This window comes from Perognathus longimembris, chromosome 19 (assembly GCF_023159225.1).
Source record: "Perognathus longimembris pacificus isolate PPM17 chromosome 19, ASM2315922v1, whole genome shotgun sequence".
Classification (NCBI taxonomy): Eukaryota; Metazoa; Chordata; class Mammalia; order Rodentia; family Heteromyidae; genus Perognathus; species Perognathus longimembris.
In genome coordinates this window covers 38,020,676-38,033,475 of record NC_063179.1, presented here as the reverse complement: position 1 = coordinate 38,033,475, position 12,800 = coordinate 38,020,676, and positions in this window count along the sequence as shown.

Here is a 12,800-nt window from a genome sequence, read left to right as displayed (position 1 = left end):
CAAATTGTGGCATCCAGTTTTGTTTTTCTTTTTCAAGGAAGCAAATACTTTTAGAATATCAAATGCTGACAAGGGTAGAATAAAAATTATTGCATATATTATTTATGGAAATAAGCAAATATAACTATTTGTCTGGTTTTTAGAAAAGTATATGCTAAAATTGGATTGAATGTACAAAAGTTTTATGAGGAGAAGTGTTCAAGTGAGAGAAAATGGAACTAGAGCTGAGAAAGGTTGAGAGATGCCACAGATGGAAATGGAGAAAAGGGTGGTGGTGTGCAAGTGAAAGTTCACCTGACAGCAGGCTCAGCAAGGTACAGGGCTGTTCTCCAGCTAATGGAGAGTTGTGTGTCTCAGGAGCTATTCTGAACTAAGTCCTTTGCTGGAAGCAATCTGTGAGCAATGGGGGTGAGCTGTTATCACCCAGCCTAACTTGTGAGTTTCATTCATGAAGTTTTACATTTTGTCACATGCTGTTTACTATTTGGATGTTCTTGTCTATGTATGTATGTATGTATGTATGTATGTATGTATGTATGTATGTATTATCTATCTATCTATCTATCTATCTATCTATCTATCTATCTATCTATCTATCTATCTCTATCAGCTATCTGTTTTGAGAAAGGTGTCTTTGGAACGGAAGTGTGGTGTCCATTAGCTTCTCCTTATGGTAGTTGCTGGCACCCAGCATTTGTGGGGCTTCAACAGCAAGTGCAGTGAACTGAAGCACAGGGGTTGCATCAAACTAGAGCAAAGGGGACAGGCAGCATGGGCTCTAGGGTGAGGGCTAATGAAGTGCCTTGCTCAGTTCTTCAGTTTCTTTTTGTTAAGTCTGAGGAGCCAACTATACATTCCAGCACATGGTCCTGAAGAAAGTACAAGAGACTGGGATTTGCAGGGCTCAAAGTGGAAACTAAGTACCCAGCTTCCCTCGTGTAATCTTATACAGTTAATGTTATTTTACATGGTTTCCTAATGAGGACAAGTTTCAAAGTTGTCCCTGTTATAGTTAGAGATGGACGTTACACATTGTAGAAGTGTCTGATGAGTTAATAAGAAGAAAACATTACTGCACTCTTAGTTTTCACATCTCTAACAAAGCCCATATTTTAAAGCAGTTATACACAATCCAGGTTTAAAGGCAAATTAAACATATATATAAAAAAAACCTGTCAGACAGCAATGTTTAGTTACCTGAGAAACAAGTACTAAATTTATCTCTGAGTCAGGAATATAAGATAAATACTTGGGAAGAAAAAAAAAACCCACTTCACTGTGCTTTCAATTTCAATTTAGGCTTTATTAAATAATACCTTCAGCAATAAATGTACATGTATCTATCCTGATCAGAATATACTATGATAACTTGGCCATGTAGAAATTTTTTTTTTGGCGCTATTGAAATAAAGCTTATCTTACCAATTTCAGTGAAGTGATTTAGGTTACAGGGCATGACTATTTTACTCTGTCTTGAGTACAGGTAATAAAGGAATGGTGTTATGATTTGAATATAAAATGTCTGTCCCAGGCTCAACTGTAACACATTGGTCCTCATATATGGGACTCTTTCAGGAGATAGTGGGACCTGCAGGAAGTAGGATCTTCACCAAGATGTACTGAAGGTCTTCTGTCACATGATCTTGTTGCCGTGATGTTCTGCCAAGCACACAATGGATCCACCTGAAACAATAAGCCCAAACAAAGCCTTTCTCCCTTATGTTGCTTGTCAGGCATCTGGGTATAGTAATTCAAAGTCAGATTAACAGACTATAACAGAATCTTTGCTATGACCAAATATGACCATATTTTATTATGCAACTGGACTGGTTAATGGGAGAAAATGTGAAGTATGGAGAAGCAGATGCAAACAAGCTTCACATGCTTTATGCAGAGCTCAACAGATAATATAGATGTGGGCTCAGACAACCAAGAAGTAATCACAATGCAAATGGAAACACTGTGTTCATAAGATTTCAGGTGGAAATGAAGCCTCTGAGCAAATGGATGAGCGGTATTCATGTCACATTTTGGAAAACAGTTTGTATTTTGTCTGTATCCTGAGACTTTGAGTGAGGTTGAATTTAAAAACAACGAACTAATTAATTTAACAGAAGAAATTTCAAGATACCATAACATCTAGGAGGAGGCATGCATATTGCTGGCTGTTTTTAGCCAGGTGTGGAGTAAGAATTGAGAGTACAAAGCAGAGGGGAAAATATTTTTTTGAGATATTGAGGATGAACTTAGAGCCTCATGGTTGCTTGGAAAATGCTCTGTTTTTAGCTCTTTTTTTTTTTTAGGGTCTCAAATTTTCATTTGAGCCAATCTTTTAGGATCTCAACTTTTCTTTTGAGCCAGTCTTGGCCTGAGACTCTCCTACTTCCACTTCCTGTGTAGATTACAGATGTACACCACCACTTTTGGTCACAGGATGGAAAGATTTGCTGGAAAGATTTGCAGGAAAAAGGTACACTCTGGTTGGAATAGAAGCACATTTAAAGTTGTCAACAGGAGGGCATGGTTGATAAAGAGAATAGAATCATTAAAAAGAAATCAAATACTTTGCACTAGGATAATAGGAGAGATGCCTTAAGGCCATCTTTAGAATTGGACTCCACTCACCACAGAAACAAGCTTCTAAATGTTTTAACTCATTGAATAGACTTTGCTGTGGAAAAAGAGCCTCAGGGCACACAGGTCTTCACTTCAGGACCCAAAGTGGGGTGACAAGTGGCCTGCGAAATGATCCTTGCTTAAAATTTCTTTCCCCTGGTGCTGGTGGCTCACACCTGTAATCCTAGCTACTCAGGAGGCTGAGATCTGAGGATCATGGATCCAAGCCTGCATACATAAGAAAGTCAGTGAGACTCTTATTTCCAATTATCTACGAGAAAGCCAGAAGTGGAGTTGTGGTTCAAAATGCTAGAGTGCTAGCTTTGAGCAGACAAAGCTCAGGGACAATACCCAGGCCCTGAGTTCAAGCCCATGACTGACAAAAATAATAATAAAAGACATTTTTTTCCTTCTTATTTCTCCTTCCTTTTCACCGTTGGGCTTTATGCTATTTTTCTTTTGTCTTCTTTCTTGCCTCACTCAACCACCTTCCTATTTTGTTTTTTTTTTTTTTCATTATTCTCAGGCTCTATCTATTTTCTTTGAGAGTTTCAAATGCTCTGGTGCATGGTTACAGATTCTGTGATAAAATACTGAGGAGAAGGGTAAAAGAAATCTTGTAAAATTGAGCAAATCTAACTTTTGCATCCATAGAAAAATTGTGTCTCACTTATGCCTTTATTGTGACTTGGTATTGGTTTAAGTCCGCAAAGAATGAAAAGAATATAAAGTGAAGCCTGGAGTCCCTGCTCTCTGTTATTAGTCTAGGTTCTGTTCTTAATATTTGACCAAATTTCTGCTCTCTAAACCAAATGGGTAGTATTTTCCTCTTTGGGGAATATCCAAAAGCAAAAGCAATCATCTCAATCACTTGTCATTCACACAGGAAGAGATCTGAGGCTGGTTGTTCTAAGAGTTACACCAGCTGGGCAAGCAAATGGGGCTGGCAGGCTGCATAAGCAGAGTGTGCGGATTTTCATCCTAATACAACTTATTTTTTCCCTCCTACTGCTTTGTTAAACTATTTTTTCGGTGGGGAATAATCTTCCCTTAATCTTGTTTGAAGCTACCCAAATTGTGGTTCTTCTACCCATGCTTGAATAATAGATAACCCTATAGCTAATATAAAAAATTGTAAGAGGTTACTTGAAGAGGCTTGGTTTACAGCAGGACTATCTATATTAGTTTGATCAAAACTCCTGATGTATTTTCTCCTTTCTATCCTGATGCTCATCACCTCTCCACCCTCCCTGACCCCACCATTTTCTGCCAAAGAACTAAACCTTAGGAAGGCTCAGCATAGCAAGATCCTTCCTTGACTGAATGTCTCCTGGCTTGGTGGGCCTAGATGATATTTAAAGTGACCTTTCTAGCAGATGATCACTACCATTCCTCCTTCTCCTTTGGGATCTTTAGAGGAGTCCTGCTAGGGTTCTCTCGCCTCTAGCTCTCTTTACTCAAGAAGGAAGGAGCTTTCCTTTAAGGGATTTTTTGTGACTCATATCACCTGACATGAGGTTGATAAGTCTCCAGTCTTTTCTTGCTGGCTTTATGGGATACACACGGACTCTTTTCTTCCTGTCTACATTTATTCCATAGAGAACCTCACTCCTCCCAAGCCGACATAAACTCTGATAGATCAACCTCATCCTACACATTGCCAAAGCCTCTCCAAGGACCACCATGGAAGCTGTTGTTCAGTCAGCTCTTCTTTCCCCTAAACTTCCCTGAGGAAAGGAATCAGGTTCAAGACACAAATGTATCATCAGCTTTATCAAAGCTAGACGCTAGGTGAAGTCGGAGAGGACATTTCAGAGCTGATTGCGAGTGCTGCTGGAAGCTTCCCTCACTTGACTTGTGGTGGGAGGCTGTACTTCAAACTCTTCTTCTGAAGGGGAGCTGGGACACAGAGCAAAATAAAATTTCTCTTAAAGAAGCCTTTTTTAAAAAACCCAAACTGTTAACTCCCCTTTCCATTTCCCTTCCATGTCTGTGATTTCATCAATGACTCTCATATAGACAGGTTTTCTGGAGAAAAAGAACATATAAAGTATGCACTTCCACATAGGAGCTTGAGGTGAGAGAGATTAGAAAATTGGCTTGGGAAATTGTGAATATTTGGGGATCTCAAAATGTTTGTATGAATGTAAAAATGCTTAGAAACATCTACAATAATCTTTGACTAAACACTTGAGTACCATTGCCAGTCCAAGTTGAAACTTAAACATATACAAGTCTATTGAGGTTCTCCTTCATTTTTCATTTGAGAGTGAGGCAATCTGACCTCACTCATCATAAGATACCCACTATATTTGTGCTTTGTCAGGATGGATTCAAGGTGTACCCCATTCTAACAACCTATTTCACAGATAAAAGATTCTAGTCACTGGATTATTCAGACTCCCAGGTTACCTGCATGCTCCCGGCTTTTCTTGTCACATTTCTTGAGTTATTTAGGATGCTGTATGGAGTTGTATGAATTCCTTCTATGCAGGATACTGACTGCTTTTCAGGGATATGGCAGTACTATGGTTAATTTTAGGTATCAACTCGACAGGATCAAGGGATATCTAGATAGCTGGGAAAACATTCTTCTGGGTGTGTTGTAAGAGTGTTTCAGGAAGAGATTGACATGTGAGTTGGTGATGAGTCCCTGGGTACTTGTAGTCTTACAATAATTTCCCTTCCATGTTCCTTTTTTAAATGTATTTTTAGCCTCTTAATTCAGATTGGCGATGAATTTGATCTCTCGATCCTGAAAAAGGCAGAGATGAAATCAGGAGACAATGGATAAAAAGACAAGTGACTCCAAAAGCAATACTTACAAAACCATTTGGTGCAAACCAACTGTACAACTCATGGGGAGAGAGGGAAAGGGGAGGCAGGGGGGAAACGAGGGAGGAGGTAACAAATTGTATAGGAAATGTACCCACTGCCTTAGGTATGAAACTGTAACTCCTTTGTACATCACTTTGACAATAAATAATTATCCAGAAAAAAATGCTAAGAGCCTCTGAGGGGAAAGAAGGGAGGGAGGGACTAGCCTTCCTGAACAAACAAGAGCAAGTAAAAGGGAAAGATGCCATCTACTAGGTAAAACAATTTTATCTGTCATTTATCATCCTTATTCTGAATGTCATTTTCAAGTTGAAAGTTGGGAAGACTACATGCCAGGTACCTTGGATGTTGTGGAGTCAACATCTTCTATGTCTGTGAAACAGACATCTGTGTGTGTGTGTGTGTGTGTGTGTGTGTGTGTGTGTGTGTGTGTGTGTGCCAGTCCTGGGCTGAACTCAGGTCCTGGGCATTGTCCTTGAGCTCTTTTGTGCTCAAGGCGAGTGCTCTACCACTTGAGCGATAGGTTACTTCCAGCTTTTTAGTGGTTAATTGGTGATAAGAGTCTCACAGACGTTCCTGTCTGGGCTGGCTTTGAACTGTGATTCTTAGATCTCAGCCTCCCGAGTAGCTAGAATTACAGGTGTGAGTTACTGCTGCCAGGCTTCTGTCTGTTATTTAAAAAAGAAAATTCAGCACTCCAGCTACTGAGTGGCAATCTTGGCCTTGGCAAGAGGATGTTCTATAAATTTTAGGAAAACCTACTCATGGAGCTAGACTTTCATCTGATGCATATTTCAACTAATGACAGAGGAAATAAAAATCTCAATTTTAGTGAGAAAAGCTGCTTACGTGGTGCTATGTATTTTGCCTGGCCAGTATTGCACTCATTTAGATACTAAGACCAAAGGGTCTGAAACTTAGTCTCTAAACCAAAGAGATCTACCCTTGAGGATAACAAGGCATGTGCTCTACTGGTACCAATATATGGAATTGAAATGATCCGGTGGATCTTGGTCTGAGGCATGACCTGCTAATTGCAGACTCCTTACTTATCTCCATCACCTACCTGACACAGGCCTGGCAAGGATGCTGCTTTGGGGTCTGGTTATTACCTAAGTCCCTATTGAAACCACCGCAGTACCCAGAGAGCAACATTTTGTTCAGGGATAGACTTGCCTACCTTGCTTGCCCTCCCTCCCTGGCTCACTGAGCTTCTGTTTCAACCAGATGACACTTCTACTCATTCCTAAAGCAAGATGCAGCTGTGTATCTAGAAACTGGGGTATATTATTGCCACATACTGCTGCTAAATTTCAGCCATATCAGCTCTTCTTTGGGCATTGTTGTATGGATTTCTGGTCACACACCTGGGGACCAATCCTAAAACAAGAAGTGTTCTTGTTAAGCCCCAATTTCAATCAGTTTCCTCTCTCTTCTAGAATGAGATTATTTCTTTAGTATAAGTTCCTAGAAGAATGCTACTCCATTCCTGGCAGCGAACTCTTTGTATCTTCATAGATAGGAGGAAATGGGAAACCAAGGTTGATTTGTGCTGACATAAATTTGTGTATCTGTGTACAGTCTATGTGATGTGTATATTTCTTCAATGAAAATAGCATCATTTTTTCTAATATAAAATTATTTTAAAGTTAGAGAATATTAAGGCTCTTCCCCTTTGACAAGTAATAGTGACCATTCATATTAATACCTTTCTCCTAGAAATTTTAATGGTCATATAAATACAAATACATATCTATGTGGGCATATATACAAATTTACTTAAAACAGAAATTGGATTCGACTTCTATGTAACCTGCTTTTCATTTAACTCTTGGATTTATTATTGGACATTGTTCTGCCCTTACTTCAGAATGGTCTGTGATTTAAGTATGAAAAAATAATTCTTCTCCTTTTTTATAGTCTTTTGGGGGGTATATTTGCTAAATTATTTATAGGGATAGGTTCTGCAGAAATAGATGCTTTTTATTGAGACCATCAAACCCCTCAGTGCTTTAATGATTCTGCTGATTAAGTGGAAAACACATGAAGGCCTGTCAACCTGTCAAGCAGAAGAAAATGCTATCTCTCCCTGATGTAAATGGATTACATAAAGGCCCGATCTCTGACTGCATCAGGTTATGGTGTTTCATGCTCTAAAGACCAGGTAGGTATTACTTTGTGCAGTTCTTATAGAATGTAGAACTTTTAAGGCGAAGAACCAAATTTTAAAACTGTCATAAATCTGAGTCTGGCTTTCAGGAGGCAAGAAGGCTATTTTTAGTGTGTCTGGATTGCAGTCTTTCCCTTTGGTAGTTGATGATGACTGCACAGTAAGAATGAAAAATGAAGCTTCTGGAGATTGGATAGCAAAGAAGATTGAAAATAACACCCAGACAGTGGAGCCTTTGGGTCACCAATTTGAATTCAGTTCAGAACCATGATGATTACAAATTTTTCTGTCGAACGGCAGTGAGGCTTGCAGAAAACGCATTCTTCATCCTTAGTCGTGTTAATTATTCGACCTGCTCATTACAATCAAGCTTGCTGGTTTTAGATTGTCATCTCTTCGAGGGCAGGGACCATATTTGAATCATGCACTTTTTACACTCTCAGATGAATGTGGGTTTTGATGCCTTTGATTAGGGAGGTAAAGGAGTGCTCTTTCTGAGGTGTGACATTGTGACTACCCAACATTACTGTGAAATACAAGTCACAACACTTCCAGTTGGTTCTGTGCGGCCTAGAGAATGGTTTAGTCCCACCTGATGACAAGTAGTCTTCTTTTATAGTCCTGTCAGCCCTCACTTTAGCTCATCATTGAGGTGTGAAGATAGATTCTACATTTCTTTTCTTCTTTTCTGATTTGCACCTATCTATTGGAGTCCAGGTCAACATTCTTTTTGTTGATTTCTTTGATCATCTCTGCTCACTCTGATCATAACGTGTTGTCATAAATTGCATTTGCTTTGCCTCTGCTAAATGCTTTTCCCCAATGAAGTTTGTCTCTTGTTTTGAAGTTGTCTTGTCTCTGTCTGTGAAGAGACAACTTTTTGAGGTTCAAGACGAGGTCTTTCTGGGGATGTGGTTCAAGTAGCTTGCTACTTGCTCAGCTAGTGAAAGACCTTGAGTTCCAACTCCAATGCCACTTTAAAGAATGACCAGTTTTTATACCTTTTAATTCTTCTCATCTACAGTACACTGCTTATAACAGTAGATATTGATATTTACAGACTGTTAGCAATGTTGAAAATGGAATGTAAGTTTCACCTGAAGGTTTGTACAGTGTTCTATGTTAATGGCTATTAGGTGAATTATGCTTCTCTTCTGACTCTTTTAAAATGATACTCTTAGTGCCATGTTGGTGGAACCCACCATTAAACAACTCTAGAGGGCCACTTAATATAGAAGATGGCAGAAGGGAGTACCACTGATGGCTTGAAACATTCAGATCAAAGAATAAGACCCAGTATGCTAGCAATTGCAATAAGCTAGGCAGGAAGAAGATAGCAGGGCGTGAACACATACTTGTTTGGGGACTAAAACAATATAGGGCGAGGATAGCACGCTCAGCAGGTGAGTGCTTTCATGTTTTCCACTTTGTTTTGCTCAACCTACATGGATGCTTTTACCCCTCAAAATTTATTCCTTCAGTTTATTTCCATCTGCAGTCCTCCAAATAGAGAGAAGCTTGACTTCTGCCGATCTTGGACTCATGATACAGGATTAACAGACTACATTGAGACAGCTGGAGAACAGGAAGGACAAGGGAAGAAAAAAAAAAATCCTGAATCCTGATGGCAAATCCTGACAAAGGTCCAAGCCCGCTGGAAGAAGAGGCTCTTGAGCTGGGGAGGCTAGGGGAGACGTCTAGTAGACAGTGGGTTACAGAAAGAAGGAAACAGCTTGCAAAGCTCATGCTCAATCTGGTGTAAGGTACTAGTGAACTCTCTAACGCATATGACTTCCAAGCACGGACTTGGTGGTCCCAGGTCCTTTGATTTGAAGACTTCACTGTCATAAGAATGGAAGAGGAAGAGAGGGCACACGGATGTCATCCCTACTCTTGCAAGCTTCAACCTGGAAGAGACTCCTGTTTGGGGCCCATTGCAGGCATCTGCCTTGCAGGCTTCCTGAGTGTAATGGAACTAGGAAGCATCATTTTCTTTGAACTTGGAAGATGTGAACTGGACACAGTAAGTGCTGCTTGTTTCAGCATGGACTATTCATGCCAAAAGATTACGGTTGTTTTTACCTGTGGAGGTGGGTAGCGTCTCTTATATGTGACATCTTTCTGAGACTGGGTCACAAAAGACCCTGGCATTTATTTGGCTTTGACAGAGAAGAATAATTACATACTAAAGCTGCCTTAGAATTTTCTGAAGAACACAATAAAGTAGTTGTTATGCTCTTAAATATTATGAGAGCTTTTGAAATTTTTGCCCGGATGCTCTCTGTCCTTTTTTTCTCCTGTAGTGAGAAAATAGTCACAGATGTGCTATTCCCATGACTTACTTAGAGGAAGTTTTAAATTTGGTTTTATTTCTTTCACTTCCTTGATATTCACTTTATTAGCTATCTTAAGATGGAGAAAAGGTTACAAATTCCCTTTGGTGTCATTAACAAGAAGCCTGTCTAGGATGGCATAAATGTGATGGTCATTCATGATTCCTTTGAGCTTTACAACTCTCCCAAGAAAATAAAAAGTCTATATTGCAAATCTATAGGAGAAATGGAGCTAGCAAGATGTGCCTAGTGTGATTTCTTATTAAGTGTTATTTTCAATAGAGGGTATGTAGAAATGCATACAAATATTTTGGGATAAAAAGGATAAATTAAGAAAAAAATTTATGTCTTTGTAATTTTCTCAATATCAGGGACTATAGTTTAGAAGAATTATGTGACTGGTTATGTCTTGACAACATTTGAACAATTTCAACAGGTACACATATCATTTAACAAGCAAACAAGCAAACATCAAACCCCACAACTCCAGGTTGGAGTAAATAAGAGCAAGAGATGGTTTGATTGATGACTTCAGTATGCAATTACATGTTTCGGCATAATTAGTTATAAATTAAGCATCCAAACATAGATGAATGTGTAATTAATTATGACTTATTTAAAAGCACTCAGGTTGTGACACTTTTTTCTTCATTTCCTGCAAATCAAATTACTCAAGTTTTCATTTCAAAATAATTTTCCCTGCATTACTTTTAAAATTTCAGCTGAGATACGGTTTGATTACAATGTAAATACCTGATGCAGTGAGATAAATAGTAGTTAGGAAAGGGTATGTAGGGATGATGTCTAATGGTATAAGATTGCAGAAATTTCTGGGTGCCAGTGGCCTATGCCTGTAATTCCTAGCTACTTGGGAGGCTGATATCTGAGGATCACAGTTCGAGCCAGCTCAGTCAAGAAAGCCTATGAAATTCTTATTGCCAATTGAGCACCAAAAAAGTCAGAACTGGAGCTGTGGCTTAAGTGATAGAGCACTAGCCTTGAGCAACGAAGCTCAGGAACAGTGCCCAGGCCCTGAGTTTCAGCCCTGGGACCAGCACCAAGAAAAAAGAAAAAAAGAAAAAATATTGAACTTATTCTAAAGCAGGAGGAATACGTTCGGGATGGCTGAACTAAGGGATGGAAGATTTTTTTATGGTACTTTTTACTGAGTTGTCTGAGCCAAGGAAAGACAACATATCCAGAGAAATAATACTGATTAAAAAAAAAAGCCAAATGGTTAAGTTCTCAAGTAAGTGAGACCTAGGAGATGAAGTTAGCAATGCCGTCTTTCCCCCCACATGTGAGAAATCAGCACCAATTGGTTGTACAAGGGATTTCATTTTGACATGTCCATAGAGTGTACCCTATCAGATTCACCTCTTATTTTCCTATATCCATCTCAACAAGTGTCATTGTTTATTAGCACGTCTGTTTTTTAAAGGCATGTTTAATTGAAATAATCGGTCAACTAATATTTTATTCTTAGCAGATTTAGACAGTATAGATTCAATTCTACATCTCTCTTGTAATGGAGTTTATGCATTGTTAGAGGGAAGATGGGCCCAGACATATGTGTTGTCTATCTTTCTGCATTTTCTCAAATGTATTAGGCCAACACCTCAGCAGCTGTCCTGTTGTAGAGCTTTGAGTTGTTGGCACTGTCCTTTTTTTGCCATGGTCAGTCATGAAAGTGGAGCTAAGAACAACTCCTGAATGCCTCCATGTACCCTTCCTAATGCTATGGATATAGATTGATATTCCTAGAAATTCGGGGCTATATACTAACCTTATCCTCTGAAGGAAAGCAATTCCTTATTTTTTATTTCAGAAATTTATGTGGATTTTTTTTTTTGATCAGTTGTGGAACTTGAACTCTGGGCCTAGCCACTGTCCCTGACCTCTCTAGTGCAAGGCTAGTGCTCTACTACTTAAGCCACAGCACCATTTCTGGTTAATTGGAGATAAGAATCTCATGGACTTTCCTGCTGTCTTTGAACAGTGATTCTCAGTTCTCAGCTTCCTGAGTAGCTAGGAGTACATACATGAGCCACCAGTGCATGACCTTATGTAGATTTTTAATTGTACAGTTATTTATATCTGTTTTGACAAAAAATTTAAATAACAAACTGCAGGAAATGGCAGCACTGATTACTAGCTAGATCATTAGTTAGTGAGTGAACTTCTTTTACATAAGCCTCTTACTTGTAGAGAAGACAGATTAGTGACAGAACTAGGACCAAACATTTGTTTTGATGTTTGATCTCTCTCTCATTAAGGATTTAATCTGGGTGCACATATTGGGCAAGTGTTTTAACACTTAAGTCATATTTCTAGTCCTAGTCCCTACCCCCTTATTTTGGGGTATCGGAGTGTGAACCCAAGACTTTACACTTGTGAGGCAAATTATTCTATCACTTGCTTTGTCTGGACTTGTGATCTTCCTGCGTATGCTCCCTGAGTAGCTGGAGTGATAGGTATCTGCCACCATGCCTGGCTCTTATAAAATTTCTTTTAATATTTCTAGAACCCAAACTCTGTCTCTCTCTCTTTATCTATCTACCTACCTATCTCTCTCTCTATTATACATATACATATCTAGATCTTTGGTGGATAGGTAGATAGATCTGCAGAGTTTTCAGTTTTATGAGCTACAGCAACGCTGCTCAGGAGGAGATTTAGAGCATTTTTCTTCTTTACAAATGTTGGTAATACTTATTTTCTGACTAAAAGCTGGCCAAGTCACTCCAGTGATAGGGCCAGGGCAAACTATCAGCATCATTTTTACCAGCTCATTGAACACAGTGAAAAGATCAAAGGACAAGTGCTTTTCTGGGTCAACACAG